General features: G+C 39.6%; 1 protein-coding gene and 1 long non-coding RNA gene across 2 annotated transcripts in view; both read left to right on the forward strand.

Moving 5' to 3' along the window:
- syn2b (synapsin IIb) overlaps nt 1-19,347 on the forward strand; it is a 94,174-nt gene that overhangs the window by 26,081 nt on the left and 48,746 nt on the right. The gene's annotated exons all lie outside the window — the stretch shown is intronic.
- LOC146670071 (uncharacterized) lies at nt 13,403-14,957 on the forward strand. Its single transcript, XR_014911868.1, has 2 exons — nt 13,403-13,576; nt 13,644-14,957. It is a non-coding gene; the product is annotated as an uncharacterized LOC146670071 (long non-coding RNA).

Genomic DNA, 19,347 nt, shown 5'->3' on the forward strand with positions numbered 1-19,347 from the left:
ATGAACTTTAACATTAGACACGCACAATAGCTACAGTCTGAGATGTCGCCCTTGAGTTTTTTTGTAGTTTCTCTGAGCATTGACTGGTTTGACCTTGGGGTGAATTTGCTGCGATGCTTCGGTATTGTGTTTACCTAAATGTCTTTACCTGGTTGCCTGAATTCTAAAGACCAGCATGTCATGTCCTACTGCAAATTCAGTAAGGGTGTACTGCACAGAATCCTATGGAAAATCTTTTTCACAGAATTGTACATAATGAAGATTTGAACAGAACAATGTCCAATAAATATACACAGTATATATTTGTATTCTAACAACTTTGAGCTTTAAAGTCTTATTTCTTAGTCTCTTGTTAAAATCTACATATCTACCTTTTACTCTTGTTTTTGTATAATTCCCCCTGTTTTATCCATGTAAAGCATTAATGTTAAATCAGGAACAGTCCTCGGTTAGTGGGGGAAAATAACAAAGACATGAAACCATCGCAGGTGTCTAGAGTCGGTTTCCCCCAAATGTTCATGTATTTTCAGTAATAACACACAGAAGTGTGATTTTTGACAAATCTGTATTTTTAGAAATGAAAGTGCAATTAATTTGCTTCAGCGTGTGAGAAATATAATTCACGGTTTTGTTATGACATGATGATTTTCCATAAGTGAGCTCCAAGGAAACAGATGCTAGGATGAGAAAACGAGAAGGAGAAAATTACTTGCTGGGGCCACTGGCTTCTAAATCACAGAGAACACAGATTATTTAGCATTTTGATGTGTTTTCTAGTCTTCTAGCTGGTAAATATGGAAAGAGAACGATTGTATTTCTGCTTTTAGGAAAGAGAGATGAATGTGGCAGATCTAGAATGAACTGAGGAGAATCAGGCTTGACCCTCAGCCTGTGATGTCACTAGGTGTTGTTAACACAGGAGTGTAGAGCATGATTGGAAGTGAATGGAGGACAAAATAATTGCCAGTGCATGCTTTTATTTCCCAAAGGATCAGAGTAGAGGACTGAGGCGTTAAAAAAGAAAACTGTGACAGAAAGACAGACATACAAGGAGATGAAGGAAGAAAGATGATGGAAAGGCAACAAAAAAGAATAATCATATGTACATGTGGGTGAGGTTTACAGAAACAGTTTGTCTCTGAATGGAAATCTCTGCAACACGTTTCTGCGACGTCCGAGTGAGCGCCATGGCACATGACTGCCCCTAGGGCTGCTACACTCAGCCATGTCGTGGCTAAACGAGCTCAGCACAAACAGAAACAGACACACGAAACAGGAGAACCGACAGGAGGACAAGAGAGCGGGATGGACGGTGAAGGAAATGGAAATTGAGGTGTGAAGAGATGTTGATTTAAGTGGTAAGATAAGGCTCGTGTGGGACAACTTCAGATTCAGATACCGAGCTCCAAATGAATCTGTAAAATCAGAGAGCAAAATATTGTATGGTTCAAATGTTGCAGCTGTATTCCCTTGAGTCTGCTGTTATTTGTGCATAGGTGAGCACAGATATCTGAATAACTGAAGTTCATTTAACACAGCGTGACTGGAGAGTCTGTAGTAATGAGAATACATGAGCTGTGCACTGAGAGTCGTTGGAAAACACTGGATAGTAGTCTGGATCCTCAGTATTTATTTTTATTTATTTTTATTGGTTTTCTACTTTTTGTTTATTTCTTTTTTTCTTTTTTTTCTTTTTGTTCTATTAAGAAAACTGAATCCATAAACTAATACCCTGTAAATGTTAGTACGTGGTTACTGTATGATCTAAGACAGTTGGCCCTATTACCTATCAAACAATTGCATCTTTGATCCTTCTGGGGCCTTTAGCATAACAATATTCTAACAATTAGAGCTGAGTCATGGTTTTCACATCAGTCTTGGCCTCATGGCTCTGCCTGCTAAACTCTTTTAGTATTCATTTGAAACCAGGCCTTGCCTGGTCTGGAGATTATAATCAATCTTCTGACCAATCTTGCCTTGCAAGGCCATTCAGATCCCCCAGGTCTGCCAGTGTGAATTTTAACCTTTCTAAAGTTCAAGTTTAAAGTGAATGATCGGGTAATAAAAAGCGTTTGCTATGCTGCCACCTTGGAACAACAGGTCTCTGAGCACCATCTCAGATTTATGCTTGAACTGTTTTCATGTTTTGTTTTGTCATTTATATTCACAATACATGGAGCTTGAAAGGTACTCTGCCCACTTTGTTAGGTACACCTCTTTAGCTGCTCATTAAGGATCATATGTAATTAGACAATCACATGCAGTGACGTGTCTAGAAAATTTTTGTTGGGGGGGCCAGGTAGGGGCACAGATTTGGAGAAGGGTGGCAGATGTAATTGGCAGATAATGTTTAAAACAAATTCTACCAACCATTAATCATAATTCAATAACCCTATAAACCTAATAACCGAATGCGCTTTTAACTCTTATTAGAATGAGATTTTAACCACTACGGTGCAAAGTTTTTAAATACTGCGTTGATAAAGTACAAGAGATACAATCAGTGCTTTGTCAGTGTTTACTCAGCATTCAAGGACAGCAATGTTTGCATAGTATTTTTACTGCCATGTAGTGCACATATGTTTTGGGCAAAAACAGTTTTTAATATTAAAATACGAACATTTGTAACAAACAATTGACAAATTAGCCAATGCCAATGCAAAACTTTATCTGCCTGTTAAAAAAAGAAGATAATCTTCTCACAAACTGGTGATTTTGAAACAGGAAAAAAGTGGAGAAACAACTGAAAAGACTAACATTTGAATAAAACCTGAAAGCAAGTAAATACTTTCTATGCTGCCTTATGGTAAACATCTATACATTTTACGTCAGATAAAAACTTTGGTTGTAAGATTCAGATAATTATTTAAGTTTTAAGAATAACTCCAGCTTTGTGTCTTTTTCCATTCTAGCTAAAGTTCGGGACAAACTGCGTCTCTTCTCAGCTCAATACGAAACGTGTAATATTTTCTCTGAATGAGGGACCATTCCATTTTTTAAGGAGCCGTTGGCAACTCTACTAACTAACCTTATGAATAAAATAAAGTTCACTATCAGTAACATCATAGCACCCACCCAGCTGTATAAAAACTCCGTCAAGCTGGCTAGAACGCAGTACGAGTTATTGCAACTGACAGTAAAAAGTCAGCACAACGAAAATAAACTCCACCTGAACTTGGTTCATATCTGACCCAGATAGACTGCAGGTCATAACTTCTTACCTGAAGTTCAGTTCACCTGACACTCGGACTGGTGGCCGCCTCGGGGCTCTCCTCCTGCCTCCCCTTCCCTCATCCACCTGCTGGCCTCTGTGGAAGCTCCGCCACAGCCACCACCAAACAACTGAGTTATTTTTACACATCGACCTGCATCTGGCCAATCCACCACCTCTCATTGTTCATGCCATTACAAAAAAAAAAAAAAAAAAAAGTCATATGCCCGGTATGCCCGATGGCCAGTCCAGCTATGTTAACCTGCAACCAAATCTGCAGCTCCATACAGCAATGTTACGACTTAGATGATATCTTATAACTCATAACTCTTATGTTAGCTCCCCTCAGCAGCAAACTGTCTGAAATATTCCACGGCTGCAATAATTCTTTAAGTGTTATTTTTTCCTTGGTATTCTAATTTCACCGAAGTTTACTAAACCCAACAAACTTAATATTACTTAACGGGACATTTATTCTGTCCTCATTTTCTTTCACCGAAAAATTGTTTCCTGCAGTGCCGTCTTTCGTGCTTGGCTCTCCTACCTTTGCTAACATGATGCACATAGCGCAGAAGCGATGCTGCATTCACTTACACTCGGATATCTGAGCTTCACCGTGAAAACATAATCGTACATTTGATATTTGATTGAATTTTATTGTTTTGCCTTTGGGGTGGCACCTGGGGTGGCCAGTCTGGTTGGGGGGGTGGCCTGTGCCCCCCCAGGCCACCCCGCTGGACACGCCATTGATCACATGGCAACAACTCAATACATTTAGACCTCTAGAAATGGTCAAGATGACCTGCTGAAGTTTAAACTGAGCATCAGAATGAGGGATAAAAAAAAAAAGGTGCTTGAAATGAATTTGAATGGGGCACAGATTGAAACTTGAAGCAGATGGGTGAAGAAGAAGACCACACCAGGTGCCACACTTGTCCACTAAGAAAATAAGACTAGAATTCATATAGGCTCACCAAAGCTGGACAGTAAAAGATTGGAAAACAACATTACATTCAAATGGTACGGTCAAAATTTGGTTTAAACAACATGAAAGTATGGATTCATCCTGCCTCACATGAACAGTTCAGGGCAGTGGTGGTGGTGGTGGTATAACGTGGTTGGGGATCAAGTGAGAATCATTTAAACAGCACCACGTATTTGAGTGTTGTTCCTGACCATGTCCACCCCTTTATGATTACAGTGTGCCCATCTATGATGATTGGGATTGGATAATAGAATAATGCACATGTCACAAAGTGTAATTTCACTTTAAGATGACAGTGAATCCACTGTATTCAAATGACCAGATCGTAATTCAACAGATCACCTTTGGGATGCGGCGGAAGGGAAGATTTACATCATGGAGGTACAGCCAACGATTCTGCTGTGTGATCCTATCATGTCAGTATATCAGTAGCTTAAATTCAGCTTCACTTTGGTTGTTTAGAATTTATAAAAATCTTTTTTATCGCTGTGTACGTGCACTCTGTCTGATTCCATGTCCCAAACCTGACTGATTATAGCTCAAGCCTAGAATCTGGACATAGAAATAATGTCTTTGTTTTAAATGTGTTTTTAAAAAAATCCAGGAGAAGGAAGGAGAGACACAAGCAATATGATAATGACTTTTTCTACATATGTCTTTGACACACACTCACAGACACACACACTACAATCCTGGGTACTTTATAACTAATGAGTTGCACTGAGGCAAAAAGAAGCAGAGGTCCTTGATATTTCCATTGTGTGACAAGGCTCTGAGCCTTAGTTTAAATGATGACAAACAGACATGCTGCCTGTCTATCACTATACATTGTTAATTCATTTAAGAGAGTCTTGTGTGTCTTTGCACAATGGATCGGAACAACCTGGTCTACACTGTTTTACCTGAATATAATTTGAATTACACAGAGCCAGTGTGCAGTGACAGTCATCTATAAACAAGAACGTGGGAACCAATTCCTTTTGTAACGGCAGCTATTTGTGACTTCAACCACACAAGTAAAACCATGGTTTCATGTCCACTGATCTATTTGTGATCTACAGATTTTAGAGCATCTTCAGTAACTAGATGTGTTGCTTAAGTGATATGACTATGAGGGTGGTATTCCTGTCTTCTGCTTGGCTCTAGTAGTCTGTCTCTGTGTTTTATTGACTCACTAAAAAGTGGCTTAGCAAATATAGTATGACACAAAGCTGTAGTAAGTTATGTAGTTGTATATGACTCGTAGCCTCCAACCACAACCTCCCTCAGTCCTGTAGTCGGATCATTACACTCCCACACCACTCTGAACAGGCACCTTATAAACTGGCAGGGTTTACTCCTTCAGTCTTCCCACCCAGAAGCACTGCCAGATCGAATAAAATAAGGAAAACTGCAGAAATGGATAAATCATTTGTCTTCGAGCCTTGTAAACACAAAAACGGCTTCATTTTTGATAAAAGCATTCTATGTTTTTGCTGCAAACAAGCTGGAGAGGCTGATTAACTTAGACTATGTTGTGTTTTAGCCTAAATTTGGTTTTATCACTGAAGAATCCTGAATTCCTTGAAGTCTGAATAGAAACAAATGCCATCTGAATATAAGCAGCGTCATAATGCTCGTGCCTCTTTGCATCTGTGTCCATGAGTGTGTAGTATTTCAATTAACTTGTGATGATAAATGGTAACTTCCTCTGTCAGCCTAATCTCTATTAACCCCAATGCTTGTTACTTCCACCTTTCACCAGTTCAGCTAATTAATCCACTAGAAACAGGCCCTTTCTCAGTTTCTTTTCATCCTCTTTCTCATTCTTCCCTTTCACTGCTAATGCCTTCTCGTATGCCTCTTGTCATCTTTGGCTTACACTCTCTGCTGTACAGCCTGAGAGTTAAAAAGGGGCTACACAATGTTACTACAGTCAGCTGCTGCACATGTCTTTGAGTTACAACATTTTATAATATTAAGAAAAATCTAAATGCCACAAAAGGAGAGATATTACTTTTTCTGTCATAGGGTCAAAATGACCCCTTTGGCTTATTTGCCAACTGAGTCATCATAACCCCAGGTAAATGGAGGAGTTAAGCTAGAACCAGCAGTATACTTCATTGCAGGCTTAGTCATGGATCAGTAGAATAAATATGATAATGTCAACAGTAAATTACAAAAGACCAAAGAGCAGTATATATATACAACGTAATCAGTTTATCTACTTTATGCCTGCAGTATGTTTTTTAAAGTTTGCATTAGAAATACAAAAATAGAAATCAAACTCAGGGAAGACTTGTTTCAGGTAGGGGCAAAGTTTTTTCACTGCAGCGTTTCACCTTCATTGCCTTGCCATCCTGAAATGTATCTGTAGCCTCAAGGAGTAATCAGGCAGTTCACTTAGCTGTGGCACGTAGAGGACAGACTGCTTAGCCATGCAAATTGCTTTCTACAGACAGCTGGCACATTAACTAAAACAGACGCTATCTGAGCTCCAGCAAACTTAGATTGTGGGGAAAACTTTTAGGATAGCAAAATAAGTAAGCACAACACCCAAGGGTGTATTTTCAGTCCTGTCCAGTGCTCAGCGGTATAGAAGCAACCCGGGTTCCTCCCATTGGAAGTACTCTGAAGCCAGTATGGCTTAAATAAGGGCATTGCACTAAAATTATTATGAATATCACGTCGCTAAAGAAGGCAGAATCCTAGAATCAAGAGTACTGCAGCTGTTGCTTTTCTTTATGGCACACCAGTCTTTAACGGCACAGTATGAAAGTCATTTCTTCCCTGTCTCTGCTAAATGTTTTATTCAAATTACCCTGGAGAAGCAGGGAGCAGAACTCCCACCAAGGTTCTAAAGGAATGGCTGCCCTTTCAGGGGTTGAAAGTTCTGAAAGGACATATTCTAACTTGTGTTTTTCTCTGGTTTTGCTTTTTAATGTGAAGATTTAAATTCTTTAGCTGCAAAAAACTTGAGATTCAACTCACCAAAGTAACTTACAGAAACATAAAAACACGTGGGACGACAAGATTCACTGACCAGTAATATGAGACAAAGCGTTATGTTGAGCCTTTTGCTTACAGAGGAATCGTCAAAGCACCTCAGGGTTGTGCAGTGCACAACAAACACTTTTTTAATAAAATTTTTCAGTTACCTCATTTTGATTTCACATTTTGTGCAAACCTTGCTTGCCTTGAAAACTTGTTTACAAGACATTCAGCCTTTGAAGCTGTTTATATTTAACTGTCTCAATAAGCAGTAATTTGAAGACCCCTCTGGTGGGTCTGCTGACATGGGAATGGTTTACATTTCTACAGGTTTCAGTGTTATACCTAGAAAACACAAAGGGGAAATTGACTAGAAAATGAACAGGCCAGTTAAAGGGCTGGAAAACTGCCAATACCCCTGTAGGATTGGTACCTCTTTTGTGCAGCAGTGCATTAAATTACCCAGGCTTTAATCACCATATTTTCTTTTAGTACCAGTATCAGTGGTCCTGGTGTATATTAGTATCTTTTACTTAACAGTATATTGTTTGACTGAGCAGCAAAACCATTTTTGCTTGATTGCTTGTTTTTAAATGCTTCTGGACAACAAAAAGTGAAATAAGATGCAAAGCTGGCAGTGCAAATTAATGAATGGTGTCCATTTACATTTGGTTAATGTTTTTGTGTAGCTGCACACAAATGCAGTTGTGTGAAGTTCCAGGTGCAATGAGTCAGCTCAGTGTTGACCAAGCTGTGCGGCTGTTTTGATACTCATTTTGAAGTGAAACGTGATTATGGGATTTTAAACACCCATTTAAACCACTTTTTGTCATAAAAACAAACTCTGCTATTTTAGTGGGTTTAGTTAGCATGCAGAAGTGTGAATACTGACTAATTCAAAGTTGAGTTTAAGTCAAGACAGTTTGTCTTATTTTCTTTTTTTGTGACATTATATTTTCATTGGAAAAGCTTAAACAAACTAGTCAACCTCTCCTTACTTGATCAGGTCCCGAAAAGCCATACATCGCACTGGTTCGTTTCTGTAGCATAGAATTAGATGACATCAGGACCTCTGCCCTGCCATCACTTTACCTGGCATCTATGTATGTGCTCAAAAGCCAGAAGGTCAGTCTGGTGGAGTGTGAAGAATGCAAAAATCAACTTATCTGTTGTGCAAAGACAAACTGTTAAATATTTCAAATACTCCCTGTGAGAGGATCGCCTTCAGGACTGGATGATATTCCCTCCCTACCTGTTTCCCCACCTTTCCATCCATGATTTATACAATAAATATATCTTTATTTTGTAGTTTTCATCTACATCTACTGAAAGATTTACTGCACCTGCTATCTTTCTTGACAGTTCCTAGATAAAACTGATGATAGGGAATTTTATGCTTTAAAGGGGATCATCATTTGTCCTTGGAAGTATGAGTCCTATAAAACTCTACGCCTCTAACAAATTTCTCTGAAAGAAAGCCACCCCGCCTCCCCAATCAGTCCACGGGGGTAGGGTATGCTGCGTTTAAAGAGATGTCATCAGGCATCGCTAATAGCCGCTCCAGTTCCCCCTGCTGATAGCGTAATCATCTTCCTCCAGCCAATTTTTAGATTGCACCATATTGCACCACCATTATGTCACTCTATTCACATTTAGCAAAAATTACAAAATTTGTGCCGCAAAAGTACTTTTTTCCTCAACATTTCAGAAGCATAGCAACCAGAACATCCATAATTCTGCCGAGCAGCAGTTCGCACTCATTCATAAAGGAGAGAATTAAAATTTCTGTAATTGTTTTGTTTGTTTGGCTCCTAGCAAACACTCGCAAGACATAAAACAAAACGGCTTTATTTGGAGTCTTGTTTTGGGGGATGAATGCAATGAATATGAGTAGAATAATCATCTTTTATCCCTGTTTACCTGTCCACCAGCTCCAGAAGGAAGTATCGATTTAGCTGCCAAATGCTTAACTACTTTAATGAGCTAGTTAAGCTACTTAACAAGACTAATTCTGTTATGTCTGTCTTTTTTCTTGTTTTTCTTTTTTTGCTGGGCAGGCAGGTGGATTTGTCATGTTGTGCAAAGTTGCTGTGAGGAGTGAGATTGAGCATAACGCTAATAATGCTAATCAACACAAGTCAACACTTTGAAATAATGAGCAGATCTGCATGAAGTATAGCCTTGATGACACATCTTTAACTGGTTGAACACAACATTTTTTCTGGCACACATTATTGCCATATTTCCCCTCTAACAGGTGACGTAGTATTTGCTGCATCATTTACTAAATGTCCAGTGTGCTGGCTTTGATAACCTGGAACTTTTTGTTTGTCACTCTTCCTGTTCAGTGCCAGCAGGTGAATTGGCAATGTCCTCTTTCTCTCTGTGTGTGTGTCTCTCTGTCTCTCTCTAAATTTAAACTCCATGCTCCAAGCATTGTCACGACAATGTGGGTGGTGAAAAAAAACAACAAAAAAAACCACATGTACACACACATGAAGCTGCTCACCATAGCCCTCGACAAAACAGAACAATAAGTGAAGTGACGATGGCTTTTCAAACAGGAACATTGTGGCAGTGACACAGTGTGTGGGGAGCTTTTTGTAGGTGTATGCTGTATTAAATTATAAGTGTCGATATATATGTGAGAGTAAGGGGGTGTGGGTGCTTCACCCCACTTGGCGGTTGTTGTATAATCTACCATGACAATTTTCTGTCATTATTCTGTAGTTAGATTGATAGAACAGTTGAACATAGTCATTTCTCAGATGTCCATTTTGCAAATCTATGAGATTGTCCTCCCAGAGGAAAGAGGAGCTCATCATATATACTACATTCTTATAATATTTAAAAAAATAGACATAGCAGCTGGAATATAAAGTGCTAAGTTATCGGCTAATGCTAACGAGATTGGTTACTAAGCTCTATGAGTGCACAGACACCTGCTATTTAATGCTTAATGCTGCAGTTGAGGCATCCAGTTAAGTGATATGAATTTGCTGAGGTGATAAGTGATGGCCTAGTCATCATCAAAGGCTGAAAACAGCCTATGGTTTCCATTCCACTATCCTATAAACTTGACCACTTGCTTATCAGAGCAGTAATGACAATGAGGTTCCTCTATTTTAATACAAAACCTGTCTTTCCCCAAAATCTAGGTAAAAAGAGATGAAAATGACCTGTGCTTTATTTCATGGTGCCTGTAGGGCCCGACCTTCTTGCTCCAGTCATAATATGTTGCAAATGTCTTATTTTTGATGCTCCAGCAGGGTTAGGCAGTTCATTTTCCCACAGGGCCACATGAGAAACTTACAAAGAGATACAACTAAGCAAAACTGAGTTCAGCTCAGCTTACAACAGTCCCTGTTGGTACCTTGCATTTCTCATGGCTGCTTAGCAATAAAAACCTGTTGTATTTTATCATCTGATGCTTTCAGTTTGAATTTGCAGGAGTAAGAAGTCTTTAGTTTACATTAGTAGTCACATACATTTTTGATGACCAGTAAGAATTACCACAGCAAGAGGTGATTATAAAAACTAAATGCAGTCAAAGATAATTTAGCAATTTAGCAACTGAACAGAAATACATTTTCTCTTGAATGGTGCCGCAAACACTGCGAACTCTTTGTCTCTACACATATGAAGACATAGCCAATGCTCCTCCTACAGTGTCTGAAGGGAGAGTCAACTTGTCCATATCATAACCTTCAGAAACAACATTAAATATGAATCCTGTGCCAAGACTGAAACCCGTTCTTACTTAAGTAACAAGGAAATTCACCACAAAGAGCCTACAGCAGATATGAACCTGATATTAAAACGTCAGCCAGCCTTGAAATAGCCCTCATGACTTTTTTCTCTATTTGTATCTGAGCATATGTGTGCGCCTTTCACATCATGTGTGCTCACAGGTGTGTCGGCACAGCAGGTCAGAAACAGAGATCTGGATGAAGGGCATAAAAAGTGTCATTTGTGCCGAGCTGCCACTGCATCATCTCTGATGATTTATGTGATCAGACAGGCACTCTGTCTCAACCCAACATTAAACCGGGAAGAATACTCACCTGAGCTTCACCACGCTGTGAAATGAATCAGTGGGTGTCTGCCTAATCCCTAAATTTAAGCCTTCACTCAGTAAATAAAGCATTGAACAGGAGTGGAAAACCCAATCTTTGAAACTGAGAAAACATTCTCATAATCTTAAGTAAGGTGTGGATGGTGTATATCCTGGCCGGGCACATGGAGGAGAAAAGGGGAAAAATGGAAGACAGGCAGATTTTAAGTTCAATTTAAGTATAAACCGTGAATTTTTAGCTTCCTCTTGAGCTCTTAGCCTAAATGAACACGCTTGTCAAATCATTTTTTCCCCTGTGTTCTCATCCCAGCACATACCCAGAACACAGTCACAGCAAGCTGTAACAGGAAGTAATCTTACAATTAAATGGAGAAATCTGACTAGCTGGAGCAGAAATTAAACAGAAATGTCAAATTAAGAAGAAACAGATCTCAGCCAGTGTAAGTGTTAGGCAGAAATTGAGCCCTGAAAGACAGAAATGTCAACACCCAGGGAAGTAAATGTTAAATTTTTCACATGAATTTGAAAACCCTCCCCACAGAGGTGATGAAGTGCTAAAGGTTGTGGCACCTGCATTTAACCTGCTGTGTGTGTTCGTTATTCTAAAACTCCACCTGCTAGAGTCAAAATGATTTGTTTATTCACTGATTTATCAAACTTACAGAAGAAACTAAAATGCTGAAGATAACATAGATGCACTAACATCACACTTTGTTACTTTGTGCTTGTACCGGGTTGGACATCCTTTTTTCTTTCAGAACTGCCTTAATGCTCCATGGCACAGATTCAACAAGGTGCTGGAAAAGTTTCTCAGAGATTTTGGTCCATGGTGTGATGAGAGAATCACACAGTTGCTGCAGATCTGTCGGCTGTACATCTATGATTGGAGTTTCCTGTTCCAACACATCCCAAAGATGGTGGAGTGTGGAGGTCGTTTGAGTACAGTGAATTCAATGTCATGTTCAAGAAACCAGTTTGAGATTATTTGAACCTTGACATGGTCCATTATCCTGCTGGAAGCATTCATCAGAAGATAGCTACACTGTTGTCAGGAATTATACTCAGATTGCGGTGTTAAAACAACGGTAAAAGGGGCCAAAATGTGTGAAGAAAACATCTCCATGTTACATCAACTTGAGTTGTACACACCAAATCCTGACCCTGCCATCTGATTGTTGCAGTAGAGACTGATACTCATAATATCAGGTGGCATTTTTCCAATTTTCTACTGTCCAATCCTAGCCTCAGTTTCTTGTTCTTAGCTGACAAGAGTGGCAACCAGTATGGTCTTCTGCTGCTCTAGCCCATCTGCTTCAAGGTTTCAGGGGTTTTTGCATTTAGAAATGCTCTTCTGCATACATCGGTTGTATTAAGTGTCATTGGTAGTTACTGTAATGTTCTGTTCTGAAATACTGGGATCAGCCCATCTGTTAACAATAAACATACAATGTTTGGAGTCTCTTAGATCACTTTTTCCCCCATTCTGATGCTCTGTTTGAACTTCAGCAAGTTGTCTGGAGAATGTCACCATGACATAATGGAGTTGCTGCCATGTGATTTGCTGATTACACTGGTGTATCTAATGGAGTAGTCAGTGAGTGCATCTGTACCTGCTAAATATCAAGGCATTGTCCTTGTGACAAGGTTCACATGCTAATCTTAGCATTTAGCTCAAAATAGCACTGCAGACTCACAAAGGCTCCTCTTAAATTGGTAATTAGACTCTTCGTGACCACAGAACAATGTGCTGATGTTTAGCAAGTTGTTACATTCACTTAAAAGAACACAAAGAGTATACAGGAGGTTAATGTTTACTATGTTGCTTCCTGGTCCTAAACCTTTAGATTCTACCCTACTTTCCTACTTCCCTAATACTGGCTCCTGATCATCCTGCTTTTCATGTCATTGGCTAAAGTCTGAGACCTGAAGCCAATGGATAATCTCCAGGGCCTATATAAGTTGACCAAAGCTATACACTTCAGGGTTGATGTTGTTGTTGTTGTTGGCGGCGGTGGCTGCTTTCTTGTTTTCTTAGGTTTCTTTATGGCGTCTAAGATCTGATAGAATTAGCCTTTGTTTCTCTCTATTACAGTGGCCAGGGGATGTTTTTAGGGGAGAGCTGTAATTTTCTGTGTTATTCACTGTTTTGTCCTGGGCCCTATTTCAGGAAGCCGGTTTAGTGCAAAGTCTGACTAAGTATACCCTGAGTTAACGAAAACTCTGGTTTTTCGGTTTCACAAAGCGAGTTCAGCTGAAGCCTGAGTGAGTCACTATGACGACACACTCCGTGAAGCTAACCTGCCCCCTAGCAGGTTTACTACAACTAACCCTGACTGTCCCCGCCTCTTTGTCGGAAACCTGACAGTAGGAAGTGTCAGACATGGCGTGTCCCTTCCTTGAAGAGCCAGTAGATCTTGAAGCCCAAATTCTCCGCAGAGCTCTCCGCCGGGAGAGAGTGATCAGAGCGCGTATGGACATTTTATCATTACCTGATGATTTCCTGTGCGAACGTTACCGTTTCTCAGCACAATCAATAAGTTATTTGGATAACATCCTCAGGCCATATATTGCGCATGTGACACATCGCGGACATGCGCTCAGTCCATTACATATTCTTTGTACCGCACTCCGTTTCTTTGCAAACGGGAGCTTTCTGTATAATATTGGTGACGCTGAGCACGTTTCCAAGGCTACCGTCTGTCGGGCAGTCAGGAATGTTACAGTTGCACTGAAACGTCTCCTGTACCCGTTTGTGGTGTTCCCCGGTCATAGACCCACAAGATTCATCAAAGAGGGATGCCACAAAATTGCAGGTATCAGGATGACCAAAACTTAATTTATGATGTGGTGATGCTTGGACTACTACATAAATTTTACATTTATTTTCACGGTTCCCAGGCGTGATTGGCTGTACAGATGGCACTCACATTCCAATCATTGCTCCTTCAGTAAATGAAGGAGACTATGTGAACAGGAAGTCTTTCCACAGCATTAATGTACAGGTACATAGTTCCCTGTAGCATTTCAAACTAACAAATTATTTCATTATAGTAATGGATGCTAATTTGTGTTCTCTGCACTGTGAAGATCATATGTGATGCTGCCAACATTATCACAAATGTGGAAGCCAAGTGGCCAGGCTCTGTCCATGACTCACAAATATTCCGTGAATGTACACTGAGCACAAAATTTGGACATGGTGAGTTGAGAATACTTTAAAATATATAAAGACCAATTGCTACAGGGACATTTGAACTGAAGTGTATCCTTCTGTCTTAGGAGAGTTCACTGGCTACTTGCTTGGTGATAGGGGGTATCCATGTTTACCCTATTTGCTTACCCCTTACCCTGACCCTGAACCGGGCCCACAGCAGCGATATAATCTGGCTAATTGCAGGACAAGAGCCAGAATTGAAATGACTATCGGAATGCTTAAGGCCCGGTTCCAGTGCCTGCAAAGACTCAGGGTCACCCCAGAAAGGGCATGTGACATTATTGTGGCATGTGTGATTCTTCACAACATTGCCACAATTAGAGGAGAACACTGTCCTTCTGAACCAAACATCAGCAGTGATCCAAACCATGAACATCCTGACCCTCCCACGGACATACAAGATGGAAGCGCAGTCAGAGACACCATATGTCACAATCATTTCTTTTGACCCATCACCTCAACATGTTGAAAGAAGAATAAACAGATTTTTTGTTCAACTGGCTTTATTGGTCGCCTGTGTTTCCTGTACACAAAGTATTAAAAGATGTAAACCTCATAAAGTGTCTCTGTTGCTTCCTCCTCTGTAACAGCTGTCAATGTTTCTTCATTATTTTCCTGTAGTAAAGAAATAAACAACATTGCTGTTCTACTGTAAACTCATATAATCTGTGGAGTATTACTCACAACTGCATGTTGGTCTGGCTCAACAGGAGGCTGCACCAGATGCAGTACACCACCACCATCAACTGATAGAATATGAGGTTCATACAGGTCACTTATAACTTACAAGGGACCAAATGGCAATTAACAAACATATAGCACTCAGCTTACACTTCATTGTCATTATGCTCTCAAAGACAACCAAGACTGAGGGAAGGCAAAATCAGTAGGAAAATAACTTCACTACAAACAAATTCATTATGGTGAAGAGTTTATCAAATGAATGAGCAGCACTGCAAAGGTGACTGTGAAGAAAGGATGTATGCACATCATGTATTATTTTGAAGTTACCCCCTATGTAGGCACTTGTGTCTTGCGGGGTTATTGACTCAGAGGATGTCCCCGCAGAGATGCCTTCAGCCACAGGGCGCCCACTGTTTTGGCTGAGGGCCAACTGCTCAGCCTCTGTGAGTGGTGGTGGTGGAGGACCCCCACCTGTTTTTCGGGCCTCCGCTTTTTTTCTGTTGGCTATAACGGGTCACATTTGAGCATACAGAGTAAGCAAATATGTACTTGTAATGTGCTCAGATAATTTCAATAAGTGCTTACAGAAAGAAAATTAATGTAGCCTCTAACTGCAATCGATTTACATCGGACAAACAGACCAAGCACTATGGCTCATAATACAATTACACCTTACCTGTTTGGACTATATTTTTATATTTCATTTTTACTTGCTGCCAGGAATGTTTGGGGCCTGTTGGGTTGCACCTGCGCTCACATCACATCACAACATAAAATGTATAAAATAACAAATAAAATAACATATGATAAAATAACGTGTTAAATGGGTGGAAATCCCTAGATCAATGTTTATATTAACACTCACGCATTGACTCTGTCGGCTTTGTTTTGCCATGCATGCTCCCTTTCTTTTGCAGCTGAGGCTGTGTTACCTTTTTTTCTGCAAAATTTGCATGTTATCGGCATATGCTGCCATCAGAATTTCGGCCTCAAGCGCTGTAAAATACATTGACCGCGCCTTCTTTCCCTCCGTCTCCATGGTGACTCGCTTACTCTGTGCTCCGCTTATCAGGGCTTTATGTATCCTCGTGCGCGCGCTTCACTTGGGGTTAAAGCAACTCCGCGTTGATTGAACTAATTGTTATCAGCCTTTCTGAAACCGAATATTCCGAGTTGGACAGTTCGGGGTTACTCAACCCTGAGTATCGTTTTTCACTCTAAGTTTTCTAAACCGGCTTCCTGAAATAGGGCCCTGTTCTTGGTTGATGAGGGGTTGAGGTGTCGGTTTGTAAGCTTTCTGTTGACTAAGTTACTAAGTTGATGGCGTTTTATTTAAGTCAGGACTGTTTTATTCTGTTGTGTTGGCATTGGCTCTCGCTGAAATTAACATATTTGCTAAAATCCTGGTAATCCAATGCTAGAACTATTTCAGGATGTTACACACATACTAAAAAACAAAAACAAAAATAACAGCACTCACTGATGAAGTGCTCCTTAATGGGTGAACACATTTTGGCTATATGCAACAGTGGGATTTAAAAAATTAAACAGAAATGATAATATATAGAAAGCCCAACCAAGAGGATTAATTGCATGACAGAAAACATTTGCAGATAAACCACCCCAGAAAGTTGAGTGCATCTTTTATCACATTTATTATGATGCTAATGTTAGCATGTGGTACAAACTTCATTTTGAATAATCTGGATGCATTAGTACCATCATAATGGTACCCAAGTTTTCAACTTGTCTATTAAAAGACAGTCCACACACACACACAGTCCATGCACTGAATACAATTTCAACCCATCTGTCAGAACAACCTGGCAACCCACAACCCATTTCAAGGAGTGTGTGCAGATAATCCGTGCACAGACAGATCACTTAAATGCGGAATTAATTGCCTGCTGTCTTAGCTACTGTTTGACCATTTCAGCTCCTTTTCCTGCCAAGACACACACTGTTAAAAAAACCATCCTAAAACAACGGTAATATTCCGGCAGCTGGGGCGCCAAAATACGACCGTGAAAGAACAGAAAATAACTGTCCCATAAAAATATGGTTATTTCCAGTAATGAAAATACAATTAGTTGCGCTAATTTGACATGGGATCTCGCCTTTTTCAAGTGCCGCTAAACATTAAATCAGGAACATGTTAATGTGATTAAACAATGAAACCATCTATAAATAGGAATAAAAAACATCTTAAAAAAACGGTAATATTCCGGCAGCTGGGGCGCCAAAAATACGACCGTAAAATAACAGAACTGTCCCATAAAAATACGGTTATTTTCAGTAATGAAAATAGAGTTTGTTGCGCTAATTTGACATGGGATTCTGCCTTTTCCAAGTGCTTTTAGACATTAAATTAGGAACATTTTTACGCGATCAAACAATGAAATTACCTATAAACAAGGTCACTGAATGTGGAAATATGAATCATAATACGTAAATGTACAGAAATATACAGTTAACAGTTGGTTTAAGTAATAATTGATTGCATGCCCTGGGACAGAGGCGAGGCTGCCATATTGCACCATCAGCCCCTTTGGCCATCACTAGTAGGCGGTAGGTGAAGAGTCTTGACCACGGACACAACAACGGCGAGTGTCCGAGCCGGGGCGCGAACCGGCAATCTTCTGATCACAAGGCGAACTGCCAACTCTTGAGCCACGAACGCCCTAACAAACAACGATAACAATACTTATAGGGATCATGTTATATACTTTTCCATAGCATTACATTTGAATTCAACAGTTCAATCTTTCAAATAACGGACAGATATTTGTGAAATCATGATACATTTGTGAATGTATTTTAACAATATAAATATGCATATGTAGCTACAGACAGATACATTTAATAATCATGACAATTATGTTGTATTACATTACAGTGATTTAACGTTAATTTACATTTAAAATGTGAAGTCAAAGTCTATTTACGTAACTTTAATGATATTCTAGAAGAACAGAACATTACTGTAAAATTCACAGTAAAATACCTTCATATTAGGGTTTTTCCTACGATCGCAGCCATACCCGCGACCTTGTTGTTAGTTCACATTCATTGGCCGATGCTTTGCGTCATGTTATTTATATTTATTGCAACTCCTACCTCTACATTTCTTTTTCAAAAATATATAATTAGCACAGCGTGTCCGTGCAATGTTTTACATTATGGCATGCAGAGAAATCTTAACAAAGAAGCACACAGAAAGATTGAGCTTGTTATTTAACCCCAAGCTGGTAGGGGAGCTCTTTAATAAAACACTTGTGGTGCTACAATGTGCCTCAAGGTTCAACAACAGCACAACAGAAGTCACTCATGGTACAGCACTCTCTCTACAAAACAACAACTGTCAGTGACGCTGCACCACGGCGTAAACACAACATTCAAGATAACAGTTAAAAGTAACGTAACCATAAACAATAAAACAAGAACATCTAAACAGCAGCACATGTCCCAAGGCATGATGGGAGACATTTCTGGATGTATTTTTACGATCTAAATATGCATATGTACAACAAAATATATTTAACAAACAAGTAAATTGTGTTTTATTACATTTACAGTGACGTTACGTTATTTTACATTTGACGTGTCAGATCACAGTCTACTTATGTAAATGTAATGATATTCTAGAAAAACAGTACACATCTGTAAAATACACAGTAAAATCATTTGACATTACTATTTTTTGGAACAGTGCAGTATAGAGAGAGACTTTAGAAAGCATTCTAGAATAAATCAGGGCAATTAGAGCAATGTGTGCCACTCTTCGGGTGTGTAACTGGGAGTTTTTGACTTTGGTATTGCTGGAAATATATTCATCTACAATTAGCTGTTGCCCTATTCAACTTTGCTTTACTAACAACTTATTAAGTTAAATATGTTTTTATTTTTGTTTAGTTTTACTCTGGTGTCCATTGGAAAACATAAATACAACAGTCTCAAACAGTCAGAGTTTTACCACAGCCATAGAGGCTTTTCTGACTCAGCCACCAATTTGCAGTAATGAGGAGGTTAGTGTGCTTCTACCCGGAGAAGCAGTCTTGCCACATATTTGTGATAATTGTCTGGCTTTGTCATCCCACTAATTAGTGAAGTACAAATACCACAGCATTCAATGTGAGCGGAAACAGACCCGACTGGCTGTATTGGTCACACTATGGCTGTAATGCTTTGGGGGTTTTGTTATTGTTTTG

The sequence above is a fragment of the Rhamphochromis longiceps genome, linkage group LG5 (assembly GCF_057381845.1).
Source record: "Rhamphochromis longiceps isolate RC_006_pf linkage group LG5, R_longiceps_female_GT1.1, whole genome shotgun sequence".
NCBI lineage: Eukaryota > Metazoa > Chordata > Actinopteri > Cichliformes > Cichlidae > Rhamphochromis > Rhamphochromis longiceps.